At 34.3% G+C, this 18,384-nt stretch overlaps 1 protein-coding gene and 1 long non-coding RNA gene across 37 annotated transcripts in view; one reads left to right on the top strand and one right to left on the bottom strand.

Moving 5' to 3' along the window:
* MAP2 (microtubule associated protein 2) overlaps window positions 1-18,384 on the top strand; it is a 352,353-nt gene that overhangs the window by 39,639 nt on the left and 294,330 nt on the right. The gene's annotated exons all lie outside the window — the stretch shown is intronic.
* LOC103103910 (uncharacterized) overlaps window positions 7,157-18,384 on the bottom strand; it is a 34,020-nt gene continuing 22,792 nt past the window's right edge. The window contains exons 2-3 of the long non-coding RNA XR_008914210.1: window positions 17,671-17,750; window positions 7,157-10,650 (exon numbers count right to left, since the gene is read on the bottom strand). This is a non-coding gene — a long non-coding RNA (uncharacterized LOC103103910). The remainder of the gene's footprint in view (window positions 10,651-17,670; window positions 17,751-18,384) is intronic.

Genomic DNA, 18,384 nt, shown 5'->3' with positions numbered 1-18,384 from the left:
TTTACTCTCTGACTCCCTGTCTGTCAAAACAAAATTTGACATTAGTTCTCTAGAAGTGATGATGAAGAATTTTGCCTTAATATAAATTTCTTTCAGACAGTTTATTATCTTGCCAGATATCTGCATTTTAAGTGAAACATTGTTGAGTAGAATTAATTTAAGATATTTTGAGTTCATACAAGGGAATGAAAGACTTTGTCCCCTTCTAAAGGAGTTTTGGCATCATTGAACAGTGAGAACTTTGTTCCCTTATAATGGAGTTTGGGGCCTCATTTGACAACAGAAGGCTCCTATGCTGACTTTTAAGACTGACTAAAATTTGGATTAGACCCTAGCGTAACTTAGAAGAGGCAGGAAGGTGAATGGTCAATGTTTGTCTCTCCTTGAACAGATAGTGGCTGAATTCCTTAGAAGAACACAATCAAGGAAATTGACTGACTATGCCTCTTGGGGATCTTCTCTAGGCAGCTATGGATGGGGACCTAGAAGTACAGGAGTCTTAAATTCATTAGCTACAGTGGGAGGGGAATATACTAGATATGACATTTCCGTCACCTTTTTTCTTTTCCTATCCTTGAGATTGCTCCTCATTCTTTTACTATCTCATTTTTCTCTCCTTATGGGTGTCCTCATGATTCTTTACTCTGTCCTATGGCCTTTTCTTTCTTTGCAATTCTCATGTATGATCATACCCATTCCCTAGCCTTCAATTATCACTTCTATACAAATAAATTCCAAATCTATCCCTCTTCTTTTCCTTTGGGTCTATATCTGTATTAATAAGTGATTGGTAGATGACCTGGATGTCTTTCTAACACTTCAAATAAAGCATTTCCAAAATGATCCCATCATTATTTTCCCCAAACCTGATTCATCTCTAAATTTCCCCTTTTCTCATGATAGCATTGCCCTTCCTTAGTCATCTCGGATGCTTTCTTGTCTCTTGCTTCTCATGCTTGGTCAAATGCCAAGTCACATCAATTGCACTTCCACAATATCTCCTCTTTACTTCTTTTCCATTCACATTGATAGTATAGGTCCTCATTTGTTTTGAAATTATGGATTATTTTAATTATAGGCTAGTTTATTTCTCCTTTCTAATGAATCTTTCACTGGACTCTCAAACCAATCTTCTTAATACAAAAGCCTGGTCATGTCCCTCTCCTGTTCTAATATCTTCAGTGGTTCCCTAGTATGTACAGAATTAAAAAAAAAAAACTCCTTAATCTGGCATTTAAAGTTCTCCACAATTTGTTTCAAGCTCTCTTTCTAGCTTTACTTAAGACTAAATTTCATGCTAACTAGCTGACTGGATGTCCTCGCTCTGTTCCCAACATTTGTCCACCCTGTCCTCCATCCCTGGTATGTCAATCTGACCTGTTGTTATTCTCTTCCTTGAAAGTTCTGGTCAGGTGGACACTTGATAAATACTATTTGAAATACAATTAGATTAAGAATTAGAAGATTGTGAGATTGTAGGATCAGCTTTTAGCTCAGCCGTGGAGTAATTGTGTGTGATCTTGAGTTACTGACAAATTCATTCAAGCTCAGCTTCTTCATTTGTAAAATGAAGACAATAGAGCTTGTACTACCTAACATATAAAGTTGGTTGTAAGAGTCAAATGAGATAACCATTGTAATGTACACTGTTACCCTAAACAAAATGATTCAGGAGGTTGTTTGTGTGTGCTTTATATTTTTATAGCTATTTCCAGTTGTCTAATACAGATCTCTGCCATTAGAAAATGATTATTGAATGAATATGTGAATGATCTTTTCTAGCACTCAGGATACATCATGTTCTGGTGATTGTCTGACAAGTAGTCTCTACTGCCTCCAAAACTCTTCTGGCCTTCCTTTCTTTTCCTTCCACAGATTGGATCTGTTTTCTCTCACCTAATCTACACTTCTCTTATTCAAGACATTAAAGATACATAATTTATATTCTCTGTCAAATCTGATGCCATTTTAGGTTATAATGAATATTTCATGCCATAACAGATCTTTTTTTTTTCTAACATTCTCAAATACAGTCATTCGACAACCATTTATTAAGTATTTACCATTTGCAAGTCATTGTTCTAGGATCCTGTGTTCTTTGTGATTACTTGTGATTATTTGTTATATTGTCTCTGAATTGGAATCAGAGTTTCTGACAACAAAACTAAATTTTTCATTAACTGAGGTATTTTTGTCTCAGAATACACAGGCTACTTAAAATGTCCTCATTTTATTTTCTCACCTTCTGGACTCACCTTCTGTCTTCCTTCTTGCCTAATATCTTTTCAGAAAGCCCTTTTTCTGATGTCCCCAAATTGTCCATGCTCTCTTTTTTATCAAATGTTTGTGTTACATATTTTTAAAATTAAATATGTCTCTGAAGGTATGGGCTATTTTTTGTTTTAACCCTAATGTCTAGCATCATACCTTGCCCATAGTAGATATTTAATAAAGGTTTAATGGATTATCTTGCTGGTTTGGGAAGACCCAGTTTAGCAATGATTGTTTCTTTTCTCTTTCATTAAATATCAGGAATAAATAGAATAGCGTCTGCTGAAGCCATAACTTATTTATTTTTATTCTGTAATTGATGAGGATTAAAATAGTTTATCTCTGTCTTTTAGTGCTGATTCATATATATATATATACATATATATATATAAACAATTATTCATTTTTGTTCAAATCTCTTGCCCTTCTAGACTAAAGAATTCCAGTTTTATCTTTCATTATCTTTTCTTCTTTCCTAATCCCTACAATTGTCATAATTTCTTCTCTGTGTTCTCTGAATTCTTTTGATTTCTCAAATTGTAAAGCCAAATTTAAGTGCTATTGATTAACAGTATAGTGAGATATACTATGTGTGCAAATTATTTTATTTGGCTTACTTTATCCTGATGTCAGTATCATCATTGCTATATTTAAACGTTGTGATACTATTTCATGTTTTGGCTTTCTTGGTTAAGGAATTTTTTTTTCCAAGTGGCTATCCTACTGGTGAAAAAACAGTTCTTTACAAGGCAACCAGACTATTGATGATAAACCTTTCCATACTTAGCTAGGTTTGTTTTTGGACATTAGAATTGGTCTGTTTCTGTGACCATTAAAACCCTTTTTGATGGGGTATCACCTGCCAGAGCTTAGGCTCCATTGATGCAGCCTTCCAGAGTCCATATCATGATGAAGAACTAGGGTAGGACATGGTGGAGAAGAAGTAAAGCAAGATGAGCATGAGTAGGGCTCAGCTAATGACAAATAAGGAAATTCAAAGAAAAAAAGGAATAAAGCGGGAAAAATAAGGGAATGTGCATTTCTTATACTCCTACTCAGTGGCAAGCACTATGCTAGGCACTTACAAATATCTCATTTGTGTAAAAGGTGGCATCAGAGAAATGTACTTTAGGAAAATAAAATATCCCGGGCATATGACAAGGGACATCAAATGGGTAGCCCACATACTCTACTGGTATCCTAATAAAATGAGGAAACTTTCAAGTACAATGAGCTGAATCGTTATATGAACCGCCTGAAGTAGACCATTATGTTTAGTAAATAGAGACCATTGATTTGTTCAGGAAATCAGCAGAATACTGAAATCAAAAGCTCTTTAGATGTGGACCATACTACATTTGTTGATACATTCTTTTATATCTATTGAAAGAGCCTATAAATTATAATTTCACGTTTCCAATGTAAAATGTAATCAGTGTTGTTTCTTAGTTCTTTTTTAGGTTTAATGGCAGGATGACATTGACATAGAAGTCATTTGTTATAAGGGTGCCATAAGTAGTATTTTTTTTTAAAAACACAACAATCAGGCATTATATAACACTATATCTGAGAAACGGTTGGCATGGTTATATTGATCCAAAAGAATTAGGTCTCCATCTGCTTTTGCATTTGACTTTCTGTAAAACACTCTCCATTCCATAGTTGTACTGTGTGCAAAAAAAAAAAAAAATCTAAGGAAATTTGGCTTCTATTTCTCTTAGACAACAGTATTTTAAAATTCTAAAATATCTGAGGATAAATGAGATTAGTTATAAATATTTTTAGCTTTATCAAAGGTATTGCTACATAAATATAAGAATTTATAAATTTTATATTTTAGAATACTAGTTTTGTATATGTGCTAGTGATGGAAGTCCACTGAATTTCTAGTTTTGAATATAGCCATCTCTATTTTGTGATCCAAGAACTCCTTTAAATTATGTCAGTACTTTATTTCCCACCATGTTCTGAAGTACTGAATCAGAAAACTGGGGCTAGAAAGGTTGGCCCAGTCTTCATAATTTACTCTTAAGATAACTGAAGCCTGCAAGAAGTCAGGTGACTTCTTTGGCTCCAACATCTAGTTGTAGACCTGGATTAGGTCTGAAGTCTCTTGACTGCCAATCTGATGCCCTTTGCTTTTTTTTTTCCTTCTTAAGATGCTTATCCTATTGTTAGCTTTTTAGGTGCCAAGGTCAAATCTCCATGACAGTAATCTAAAATGACAGTACAGGAAAACAACAAGCCAAGCCTCTTAAGTATATTTCTTGTCTCTCATCCCTGAGTCACTTCTTAAACAGAGTCTTTAATGTGGTGAGATACCAATAATTATTTATACAAGCTATTTATTATTCAGTAGATTTTATAGAATATGCTTTTCCTATGGAGCTGGAGAGGGTAGAAAAAAATTAAATAAACATAAAATAAAATAAATTCTCTTGTAATGATCTCTACCATTTCTCAAACCTGTCTAGACCCAGAAAGACTTTTCATTCAACTTGAGTAACTCTCAGAAAGAGATTCATTCCTCCCTCAGTGACCTGCTTTCAAGTTTGGGCACAGTCCTGAGAAGGTGGCTGCACCCCACACATCTCTGAGCTGGACAATCCCAGTGGCAATCCTGATGACACAGCCTGGAGGTGCTGAAGGGAGGGGTCAGTTACAAAATATCTGTACTGAGTTCCTTTGTTGCCTGAATCCTCCAAGAAAGAGCACTGGTCGGTCAATGGCAACTTGTAGTTTGTTTGGCTGCTATGGCATTCCATTCCTAAGCCTGGTTTACTTGTTTCTAATGATTTGTTCTTTTCATTGATGCAGGAAGACAAGTAGAAAGCAAAAAGGACATAGCAGACAATTAGTGTTTTAATAAAGGGAAGATTACGTTTAAAGAATGATTTGGAAGGCTGAGGGTTCATACTCAGATCAATGGGATCTTTTTGCATTATTCTGACCTTATAATAGGAGGCTAATTTTGGCAGAGGAAATCACTATCATTCAAAACAATCTCATTAAACAATAACAACCAAATAGGGACCTTCATAAAAAGAGTCAACATTTTTCAGAGACCAAAGTGAGAAGGATGTAGGTCATTAGGAAGTCATTTCCCCTTCTGAGTTTCTACAGAAATCTTTTGGTGTGTGTTTAGGAAAGAAAAATGTGGATTTCCTAAAATCTAGTCTGTTCCTACTAGTGAGGCTTCTTAATCTAGATTAAAAAGAAAAATAAAAATTATAGTCTTACTCTTAGTACCTTTCATGACCCTCCCAAAGAATAATATCTTATTTTGTGGAATTTTATGTAATTAGTGTTTTACCATTGGCCTACATAATAGTGAATTAAGGACTGAATGAATAATTTCCTAGTGGCAGTAAGAGTGAATGAGAATGAGTGCTCTTTGATTTGAAGGATGACACTGCTGAAATGGAACTTTCTCTGCTAAGATAAAAATGTTATTTTTGGCATTTGTGGTATCCACCCATGTTCATTTATTGGAATATTAGGGTAGGCACAGCCTGCTTGTTGGCCACCTATGTTGTATATGCGGATTGATTGTGAAAGTTGCCAAAATCATCCTGTAGCTGGCTATTGTCACATTTCTCTCCTATTTTCACCAAGTATTTGAGAGAATTACCAGACAACAGATTTGTGGAAAATAGTCATCTTTGACCCATCAGACTGGATGACAAGTGAACAGCTACCAGCAATTATGCAAAAATTAAGAAAAACATTTTTTCATATACCAATTTATAGAAGTAGGGCTCAACATTTAAACTTCCTGTTACCTAGATAAGTACAATGAAATGGAGTGTTTTTTTTTTAATGAGCAAAAATAGATTCCCCCATTTCCATACATTCCTAATTTAAGTAAAAAAAAGAAAAACCAGAATAAAATCCTTATAACAAGTATTCATAATCAATAAAAATATTCACTATGTTCATACATCCCATTTAATTTTATAAACTGAATCGAACACCTTTCTATCAAGAGGTATCTTGCTTCATCATTGATGCCTTAGAATCATGGATGGACATTGTCTTAATCAAAGTTTTTAAGGCTTACAAAGATATATCTAAATAAATATCTAAATCCTGGTTCTTCTTAGTTCACTCTGCATCAGTCCATAAAAGTTTTCCCATATTTCACTGAAACCATTCTATTTTTCAAACTCTTATCTCATGTCTTAGAATAAATACTGTGTTCCAAGGTAGAAAAGTGGTAAGGGCTAGGCAATGGGGTAGGGTGGGGTGGTTAAGTGATTTGTCCAATGTCACACAGCTGGGAAGTGTCTAGAAACCATTCTTCTTATCGTTTATTTATTTTTTAAACCCTTACCTTCCGTCTTGGAATCAATACTGTGTATTGGCTCCAAGGCAGAAGAATGGTAAGGGTTAGGCAATGGGGGTTAAGTGACTTGCCCAGGGTCACCCAGCTGGGAAGTGTCTGAGGCCAGATTTGAACCTAGGACCTCTCGTCTCTAGGCTTGACTCTCAATCCACTGAGCTACTCAGCTGCCCCTTCTTATCATTTATTTTAACACAACATTTTGTTATATTGATATACCATAATTTCTTTAGCCATATATACACAAACACACACACACACACACACACACACACACACACAAGGATTCTTTTCTTTCTTTGATCTCTTTGAAACATAGTTCTAACTGATATTTTTAGATAAAAAAGCATACATTATATAATTAACCTTTTGGTGCATAGTTCTATATTGCTTTTCAAAATGACTATAGATCAATTCACAGAACCACCTGGTGCATTAATATGCCCATTTTTCACATCCCCTCCAACATTTATCATCTTGTCAATTTTAACAATGGAATATAACAGAAAAGAAATGGGTTTGGAAGTCAGGAGAGACATGACTTCAAATGTCTCTTCTGAACCTTTCTAGCTATAAGAAAATCATTCAACTTTTCTGAACTCCGGGATTCTTATATATATTTTTAAAGTGTGGTGGGACAGAATAAATAAAAGTTTAAAAAACCAACAAAATAAAACTTTCTCTTTTAAGAGTTGTGGTGAGGGTCAAATGAGATCATTTATATAAAGTGCTTTTAAGACATCTGTTTAAATCATTGGAACAACTTTAGAGGTGGAAGGAATATTTGAGATCATCTAGTCCATATTTCTCATTTAATACTTGGGAAAACTGAAACCTAGAGACTTGTTAAGTGACTTGTTCAAGGTCAACCATATTGTAAGTGGTAGTCCTAATATTCAAATGTGGGTCCGCTAACTGCATATCTAGCTTTCTTTTCACTGTGCCTTTCTAAACCTATAATGGCAGAAACACTAGTTTCAGCCATCTCATCACAAAATTATAGTCAATTGATATTATCATTACAGGATCCTTTTCAGTGTAAAATTCAAAGTAGTAGAACTTTTCACCTATTCATTTTGGTTAGAGTATTTTATTTTTAATATGATGAACTACAGGTTAAAATTTTTAGTTTAGATTGTGAATTTTTCCTTCTATCTTGGGTTAGGCTGGATACCAACAAGTGGATTATTAGCTCTTTGTTGTGTCCCTTTTCCCATCTTTTGCCATTAAAGTTGCTTTTTTCCTTGTTTTTGCTTTGTTTTGATTTTTGTGTGATTTCATTTGTGTAAGGAAATCTTAATTTCTTATGCTATTGCAAATTATCATTATCTCTATAATTTCTAGTCTGGGATACCGAGGGTAAACTATTTGCCCCCCAAACCAAAATGCTTTAGAGGACAGACTGGAACCCAGGTCTTCATGATTTCTGGTCCAGTTCATAATTCACTATTCCTTTCTTGGATGAATTACAGCCACAAAACAAGTCATTCCTGATGGCATAGTGAGTCTTAATAAATACATGAAAAGATTTTTCTTACTGCTAAATTAATTTGAGGATTTCTAATTTTGAATAAACAGAGAGGAAGTTTCTATTCTTGGTTAATAAGGGCTTTTTTCATAAATGTATCCAAACATGAGCATAATAGTGAATGAAGTAAATGATTGAAGTTTTCTTTCATAGGAGGTCTGGCTATTAAAAGGCAGGAATCCTATTTAATAATGTAGATTTTGTATAAAATGTTTGGCTTCACTCCCAGATTAGGAAGTTCTCCCTTAAGAAACCACCTGTGATGGAAGTTTTCACTTCACTGTTGGGAATGAATATTTTTCTGCCATTAAAAAATATGAAGAAGTACTAAAGAAACTAGTATGAAATTCTTCTTTCCCAAAGAAGTTAATAACATAATAATACTTCTATTAATGAAAAGGCTCTGTCCCAGTGAAAAACACCTTAGGGAGAGATGCCATTAACAGTGATAGAAAGTATTTAAGAAGTAAAGAAATTAAGTTGCCAGCCAGTCAGAAGAGGTTTGACTATACAAAATATCATCAAGTATGAACTAAAATAAAGTATTACACTGATTAGTCATACTAATGTCAATCAATTAACAAGTAGAAATGACCGTTAAGTTTTTTTTTTTTTTAACAATAAAGAGGGCATGCTAGAGATAGGAGAAATTGGGGTATATCAAAAGTGATGGAGAGAGAAATGATTTGGAGAGGTGAGAGCAGGGATGCTGAAGGGAAATGGAAAGTATCATCCTTTATGTGACTTAAATATGACTTCATGTGACTTATAAAGTATTATCTTCATTTTTAACAGGACTGACTTTAGTTATAAAGATTTTTCTTTCCCTCTTCCTGCCCCAAAGGATCATTCTTTGAAATACCACTGTAGCTGATTATTGCCATGTCATTGTTCCAGATCAATAGTGCTATTGCTAAGTCTGTGGCATGGTTTTCATTAGGAAGCCTCAGGCCATCATTAGGGATTCATCAATGGAATAATTAATAAAATACAAATTTTTTAAAGCCAAATTTTTAAAAGACAAAAAAAAAACTAAAATTGGGAACTTGCTTTAAAGAAAGGATTTTCTGTTCTTTTTTACATAGGACATAGTCCACCTCCTTCCAGAAAGGAAGCTTAAGGGCAAATTGAATTTCTTTTTCACTAGTAGAGTATATGAAGGGCTTGGTGCTTCTTCTCATAAAACACTGTGATTCAAAACGAAATTATTAGTCTGTGGATAGGATCTTCTCAGACCTTTGGCATTGGCTTCTTAAGTAACAGTATGATAGGAAAATGTAGTGTTTACAGTTTATACATGACATATCTTAAGCTCTTAGCATATTGTAAAATGGAACATTTTTAGAGAAGAGGGAGTAACATTGGAATTGGTTCTAAACTTGGTCCTATCATATTTATGACTGTGAACTTGCTACTTAAAATTTCCATCACTTTTCCCCTAAGGGCAAAAAATCTTTCTTTTATGTAAAATGGATATCTATGTCTTATGAATTATTTATAACATATAAATTGCATGAAAAAATATTCATTGGATTAGTCCAGTATTTCTACAGATTGTCCATACCTATAATTCAAAATTAATTTCTAGGTGAACTGGAAAGGATTAATTTCTTCCTCTTCTGTCCCTATCATCAACTTCCTTCTCTATTATTCATATGTTGAATGAATTATTTGAGGTAGAAATCTAAATGAAATAAAGCCATTTGGAAAATAAAAACCTTTTTAAGTTGTTAATGTTCTATCAAACTTGATTAGCAAATGAACTATTATAAGAAATAGCATTTTAGAGAACAAAAAGAAAATAGAAATTCATAGACTGTGAGAGAAGGATTCACCTTTATTCCTTTAAATCCTCAGTTTCTTGATTTACTTGAAACTTGAGTGAATGGATAATTACTTCATTTGTTCTGATAGCTCCCAGTATATTTTTTTTAACTACAGAATACTCCGTCAGCCCATTTTCTTTTATTTCTGCCTTCCTTGCCTATCTTTTTTGGGATCGCAGGTGGTAGCATTCACTGAAATATCTTTTTAGCTCTTTCTGGTCACTTTCTAGTTGAGGCCTGTGTTTATTCCACCACCCATTGCTATAGATTTTCCCCTCTGTTTTATTTTTCTTCTCACTCTCTAGAGAGGAGTCACATTAACCTCTTTTCTCCTTTTAGGTTTTAGCAAATGAACACAGTGTGTTCTTGCCAACTTATCATTCTTATATACATAAGTGAGATACACCAGTAATAGAAAGATCAGACTAGAATCAAAGGATATTTAAAATTATAAAGATTTTAGATATTATCTGAGCCTCCCTAATTTTATATATCCAATTCAATTTAGTGAGCATTTGTTATTAAATATAAAGAATAAGGGCAACACTAGGAATACAAAGAGATATTCAATAAAGACACTGTTCATATTGAACCTAAAATCTAATAGAGGTATAAAGATTTGATACCATTGATGTGTTTGAATTCCTCATAGGCTTGTAGTATCTAGGACAGCTTCAAATTTCCTGGAACAGATAAGAGTTTGAAGATTCGTGATCTTGTCATGAGCTTTTAAAGGACAGAGTAGATCATGTCCAAGGTAATGTCAGTTACTTATCTATTTTACTTAGATGAGGTATCATTGGTCAAGGTCAAATTGTGCAGGATAAAAACTAGATCCTAAAACTTCTGTCTTGTCAAGAGATATGACCAAACAGGCCTCAAAAAAAAATACTATAAAATATTAACAACTATAGGGAGAAAATATTTTAAATCACAATAATTGGATGAATACAAATAAAAATTAAAAAACCAAAGTAATTTATACCTAATACATTGACAAATGTGACAAAATATGGAAATGATTGATTGCAAGAGGATTGTAGAAATATGAGTATTTTGCTACTCATATATTTTTAAATATTGGTGAATGATCGATGAAGCTCTAAAATGAGTCAAACTGTTATGGAAAGGAATTTAGAATTGTGCTAAGGAAAATGACTAAAATGTACATGCCCTTTAATCCTGAAGCTGCCATTGGAAGGTATATACCCCAAAGAGGTCAATGACAAAGTTAAAGGACCCACATGCACCAATTGAGGAATAGCTGAATAAAGTGTGCTACATGAATGTCACAAACACTTATGTGCTTTAAGATAGCATAACCGTAATGATTATAGAGAAGAATGTGAAGAATTTCATGAAGTGATACAAGATGACATCAGTGGAAGCAGGAAAGCAGTATACTCTATGACTATGATGATGAAAATGACCAAGATAACACCCCTCCCCCAATTAAAATTGAATGCCATGAGAGAAAAAGTTTGGTTCCAAAGAAGAGATAATGAGATCAAGCAATGGAGAACTGGGTTGTGGATTATTGCATACAACATCAGCCTTTTTTTGTATATTGGTTAGATTTGATGAACTTTTGTCCTTCCACTTTTTGAATGTTTTTATTCAGTGAAATGAAGAGTCAGGAGGGGAAGGATACAGTGGGAAATATTTTTATAAAAACAAAAATGTCAACAAAATTATTTTTAAAAACTTGCTCTTGCCAGTGCACAATATGAAATGGAAATTATGGATCATTTATTGAAATGAGTATCGCTTACATTTCCATTAATATATTTCAAAGAGTATTTGTCAATGAACAGGACTTGCTTTTTTTAATTAATGATCTATTGTTTAATTGAGTACAGTTATGCACCTACCTATCAAGTGCTCAATGAGATTAATAAAGCTATTGACCAAAAATTGTAATTAATTTGGAAATTTAGGCTTCAAAAACTTGTTTTTAATTGCGAAATGTGTGTTTTTTTATGAACTGCATCAGACAAAACAAAGAATAAGAGCTGTAAGTTCTCCTGAAAGCCAAAGTAGGATATGGCAATTGATGAATAAAACAATAGTTTAAAGGTCACATATTATTTAATGGCTCTAACAGCAAGGAACAACCATCCTGAGACAACTAAAGCATATAATGAAATGCTTAGGCCTACCTTATACCTTATTGCTTGCCATGAATGTAATTAAAACTAAAAATGAATAATATAATTTTGAATCCAACTTAACTAAATATTATGATAAGCTTGCTTTATGTTGATATCATTTTACTCTTGACTTGAAAGAAGTTTGGAATTAATTTGATTTCAGTAGGAAATCTAAGCCTTCTGTAGGACTTTACCCATCAGAAATTAGTGTGCTCATAAAGACCCAACAATCTCCTTTTACATGGTTCATTAAAATAACTTCAAAGCATTTAGAGGGATGCACTAAAATGTTAGAATAAAGTACTAGTCCTGAGGAGCTGAAAATGGTTTTTGAGGAAATGTTAGTTGTTAGCAGGAAAATGAGTGTCATTATTTGACTTTTCCTGGAGGACTGAACTGAGCCATAGGTGTAGGGATATTTGTTTCCTAATGTCACATGGTAAATTAGTGTCTGACTTCGGATAAATAAGAGTTTCTAATTTGTTTTCTGTCTGCTATTCTATATTCATAAGAGTTGAGAACTAATATATCTACATTCTTATTCTAGTCTAAAGCAACCATAGATTCAGAAATATAGAATGAAAGACTTAGAAGGTACCTTAGAGAAGAATAAGTCTAGATCTCTATTTAAATTTTATTTATTTATTTAAAAACCCCTACCTTCTGTTTTGGAGTCAATAGTAGTTACTGGTTTAAAGGCAAAAGAGTGGCTTGCCAAGTCCATGTAGCTAGCTAGGTCCATAAAGTGTCTGGGTTCAGATGTGAATATAAGTCTGTCTTACTCTCTATCCACTATGTTCTCTGGCTGCCCCTCAGATCCCTTATTTTATAATTTAGGAAATAGACTTAGAGAAGGGTGAAATTATTTAAGAATAGCCCCATTATTTTGGAAAGGATAGCATAAACTATATATTTCTAAGAATATTTGTTTTCTAAAATAAAAGTAAAACTATAAAACAATATACATATAACATATTTATAAAACACATGTATAGTACATATGTAACATATTGTTGTGATTTGGTCATATATGATTCTTTGTGCCTTCATTGAGGGTTTTCTTGACAAAGATACTGGAATGTTTTGCCATTTCCTTTTCCATTTCAGATAAGAAAATTGAGGCAAGCAGGGTTAAGTGACTTGCCCAGGGTCACACAGCTAGAAAACATCTGAGGCCAGATTTGAGTGCAGGAGGATGAGGATTCCTGATACAAAACCCAGTGCTCTATCCACTGTGCCATCAAGCTGCCCAGCGTATGTAACATAAAGATCTATATATAACACAGGAATAAGAAAATTCATCTTACTTTTCTAAAACACCAAAATGACTTTATGTAACATTTTCCTTCTATAGCAGGAATTAACCTCTTTGGAATTCTAATGAAACTTATTTTGAAATGTATAAACTAAAATGCATTGAATTATAAAGGAAATAAATTATATCGAAATATCATTATGAAACTATTTTAAAATGTAAATCTATGCCCCCTATTTTATAGAATAGACTGAATGTGAATATATGTGCATATATATGTATATATATATATATATATCACAAAGTCAAGTTTGCTGGATGACTCTTACAGAAATTTCTATTTTGCACACTACTGAGGAACCCAATAATGTCTTTCAACAATTACTTTCCATATGTAAACAGAGGCAAGAGTTTAGAGCTCTGCTGGTATTTATGGGTTATTTTATGGGGAAGCCATCAGCCAAGTAGGACACTCTTTTAGATGTACAAACACTTTGTGATTCTCCTTTCTCTGCCTTTTTGGAAGATTTATACTTTCCTCGTTATTGTGTGGTTTCCTTCACCTTCTTGTTTATCATATGCCTGAGTCCAAACTAGTTGACAACCACCTTGGAGATCAATGATAAAAATAAATTAAAAACTCAAATATTTGTCTGTGTGTGTATATATGTATATAGACAGATCTCTATATGTGTATAGAGCAATATCTATTTATATTTCTAAATAATGATACTTGCTAGGACCTGGAATATAAAGACAAAGATATGAAATTATCCCTGCTTTTAGGCTGCTTACATTCTCCAGGGAGATGTAGATCTCTAGAGATAAATCAGCATGAATCACTTTGAAGGGAGAACAATTGCTAATGATTTAGGAAGTCCTCATAGAAGAAGTGGCACCTTAGCTGAACCTTGAAAGGAAATCAATATTTCAAAAGCTAGGCAGTGCATTGCAGGCTCTGGGAAACTCTGAAAGGCACAGAGCTAAAGGATACAGGTTCAGGAGTTAGACATGGCTAATACTCTTTTTTAGCTAGTCCACATCCATTAAGAGCATTAATGTGAAGTAAAGCTATGAAAGATCCTTTGGAGTCAATTTATACAAAACTTTAAATGTGAAGATTAGGAGAGCAGCAATCATAGCAAGGCAATAGGGAGCCACTGAAGTTTTTCTAGTAAGGGCATTTTCAAAGATTGTTATAATGGTTGTGTGGCAAATGGGTTAGAGAAGGGAAACTAATAAGGAAACTATTAAAAAAAAAAAGCCAGCCCAGGAGGGAGGGAATGAGATCCTGAATTAGACTGGTCGCCATCTGAGTGGAACAAGGGACTGCTTTTGAGAAATGTGGAGTTAGAATAAATGAGATTGAGCAGCTGAGTGAGTAAATGGTATTTAGGAGAGAAGAATCAAGTATAATGTTGAGGCATGAACCTAGGTAGGACAATAGTAGCATGGTGACATTATATGGAGGACAAGGGGCATGAGAAAGGAAGACAGCAGATTCTATTTTGAGCATGTTGAGTTTGAAGTGCATATGGTACCTCCATGAGGAGACGTTGGTTGGCACTTTGAACCTCTGGCCTTGTATTCCTTTCCAAGTAATATAAACATATTTTTACAAATTCTAGGTTTAGAAATAGCCTGAATGCTTTTATGTATTGCATAATTAGTTTAGTGATGGAGTCTAAGGAGACCACATGTGATCTATATGTTCTCTAGTGTAAAAAACTATTCTCTAGTGTAAAAAAGGTCTACCTCAGAGACAGAGACAATATTTTTCCAGTCTTTAAACAACCCCAGAAGGATGAGGTTTCTGAATGCTTTTCATTGCTTTGGATGCTATCAAGCCAATGAGGATGGTACTAGGAGCTCCACTGATGATGCTTCTTTAAGGCATTTAAGTTCATCTGGCTCCCATCTAATATTATTTTCCTAAAATATCACTCTTCTCACATGTCTTCTTTGCTCAAACAGTTTCAATGACCTTCCATTCCCAAACTCTTTAGACCCTCCACAATCTGGCCCTACTGTGCCTTCCCAGCTTTGTCCTTTGCTCTTGCCTAGCAGGGAGAATAGGGATTGGACTTGTGATTTTATTAACATAAAGCAGTGGCTGTCAAACTTTTTTGGTTTCATAACTCATTTATGCTCTTGAATATTATTGAAGTCCTCACAAGGAGATGATATCTGTGCCAGTTATATCTATCAGTATTTGCACTTTTAAAAATTAAAATGTCTTAGTAGTGTTATGAAAATAGTTTTGACCTCATGGACTCCCCTAAAGATCAGAGAAGGAGATTCCTGAGACTATATTTTAAGAACAACTAATGTAAGGAAATCCCAAATGAGCAACTCCCTCTCCCAATGAGAATTGGCCCCTTTTCTGCAATTTATAGTATTAAGAAGTTGCCTAGAAATGAGAAGCTAGGTGTCTTGCCCAGGATCACACAATTAGTCTGTGTTGGAGGCATGACTTGAAACTATATTTTCCACATTTCCAGGCCAGCTCTCTATGCAATAAAACAAGCCTCCTTTTAACCTTCTGTAGTTCTGCTGGTATGTTCATTGCTTGATAAACATACTTTGCTTATTACATTTGCTTATATCTCTCTAAGCCATGCTCCACACTTAGCCTCCCCTGTTCTTTCTTTTTATCTAGACTTCCACCTTTCAAGTCCCAGTTCAAATCTCACCTGTTCTCAACTATAACATTTATTTCTTGTCCCATCCATTTGTTTTTTTCTTTCTTTCATGGTCTTATTTAGCTTGAAAACTTCTGCAGGATTTAGACAGATTATGTCTTAGATCACCTTCTTTCTGGTTTTCTTAGTGGACCTAGCATAGTAAAGCAAAGAGCAGGCAGAAAATTTTCTCTGATTTTTTGCCCTTTAAGAGTAACTTTATGCTTGGGGTTCAACCTGCCAACTGATTTTGTCTTGTTAGGCAATGGGTAATCATTTTTGTCCCCATCTTATGATTAGTGCAAGTGATCAGACTCAGTTGTTAAGAAGGCTAGAGACCAGCTTACTCCTTATTCCATTTATTGTTATCTGGAGCAACTACCTAGCACACATTTCTTTTTTCCTCCCCAGCCTCTATCCATTAGCCTCATGAGATTTGCATCCTTCCCATTTTCTAAGTGTTTCAAAGACTGACAGATAATGATGTGCACTTTACTTGCTCCACAGTGCTTCACTGATACTATCTAATTAGCCCCTTTGTGATTCTTTGATCATAATTCATCCTATCTAGTAGTTTATAGATGAGGAAACAGCAGTGAAGACTTAAGAAATAGCAAATGATGTGGCTAGAACTTAGAACTGTTTGGACAGCTTTCAGTGCCTACAGGGCAAGCAACGTGCATAGGCATTCCCACCCTTTCTGAACTTCAAGGCTGTCGAATAGTGTTACCAGGACCACACAGAAAGTTGGAAGAGACTGAGTCAGTGCCAGATTTCCTCTTTTATTTAATGAAATACTAACACACAAAACCATGTTTAATGCCCATCTCCAAGTAGGCATGCACTGTGCAGTTATTTTTTGTCCTCAATATCCTAGTGATTCCAACATTGCCCATAATTAACAGTCTGTGGTCTTTAACCCTCACTTTCTCCTTGAATTAGAGGACTTTGGGGGAGGCACACAGTAGGGTTATGATCATTCCTCTTCTTGCCCTTTTCTTCTCTTCTCATTTTGGCTATTGGCTTCTTTTTCATCACCAGTTCATACCCTGTATTCCACAAAGTGCCCTTGGTGTTGCTGTTGCTTATGGTACCAATAGGCTATGGCTTATTAGATAAGAGATTTCAAGCTAGAAAGGAACATTAGCCCATGGCTCTCTATATTTTGTCCCTTCTCTGTTGCTTTCGTTGTAATTTACTCCATCATCCATATCTTAGTTTCCCACATTTTTGATACAGTATACAAAATTACTTTAGCATATATGAATTTATATCTTCTATTTGGGGGAAGAGAAAAGCTCAACAATGCTTTGGGCAGAAGGAAATGTTTTACCAATGGAGAGGATCATTAAAAACAGGTTGGCATGTTTATGAACAATTCCCATTGGCACTTACTTAATAGGAAAAATGGTCTTACATATGGCAAAGTGTTTTTATATGTACATTGAGCTAGGCATGTTATGAAATGAGCCTTCTTTAGCAGTCTGAGCTTATAGTATTTTATATTTACACATGCATTTTCTCCTCATACCTTTATCTCCTCTTCCCTCCTTCCCTTTCCTCTCCTCTCCCACCACCTGGGATTCTGAGAAAAATAACTCCTTCATCCCTCTTTACCTTTTGATAAGCAGGGTAGGCAAGGTGGGAAACTGCCAGGAACTCTGCAAAAGCAATTGTTCTTACTTATGGATTCTTATCTAGACAAAACAGAAAAGATTAATCTTATCTCTGGGTCTTTGGTTAGGTTAGAGAAGATGCAAAACTACTCAGCACTCAGGCTTTTACTCCCTCCTAGCCAAAGCTTAATTGCGTTAAAAATTATTTTGCCTTTTCCCCATCTCTCATGACTGAGCTGGAAAGGACTTTGTCCCAATATAATGGTTTTTAACTCTTTTATATCATGGACACCTTTTGCAGTCTGGACTCCTCTGAAAAAATGTTTTTATATGTGTAAAATAAAACATTGTATTAAGAAGGAAACCAATTATATTAACAGGCAGTTATAAAAAAAATTAGAGGTCACGGACCCCAGGTTAAGAACCACTGCTTAATACCTTCAACCCCATGGAGAGACAAGAGCAATTACAGTGTTACTTAGTCCGTTGACTTTGCACCCAAATATACTTCAGTCTCTAAATTTTAAATGAAAAACTATATTTAGCAAGAGCCTTCATTCATGTTGAATCATTCCTATTTTCCATTATTTTCTCTTATGAACATACATATAGCTATGTTTTAGGGAAGTCAATATTTAGTAATTGATGAAAAAGAAAACTATTAGAATTTTACTTATTATTTCCTAAAAATGAAGAGATTAAAAAAATCTTATGA

This window comes from Monodelphis domestica, chromosome 8, assembly GCF_027887165.1.
Source record: "Monodelphis domestica isolate mMonDom1 chromosome 8, mMonDom1.pri, whole genome shotgun sequence".
Lineage (NCBI taxonomy): Eukaryota > Metazoa > Chordata > Mammalia > Didelphimorphia > Didelphidae > Monodelphis > Monodelphis domestica.
Note: the sequence above shows the minus strand (reverse complement) of the source record. Positions and strands in the feature narration are given on the sequence as shown.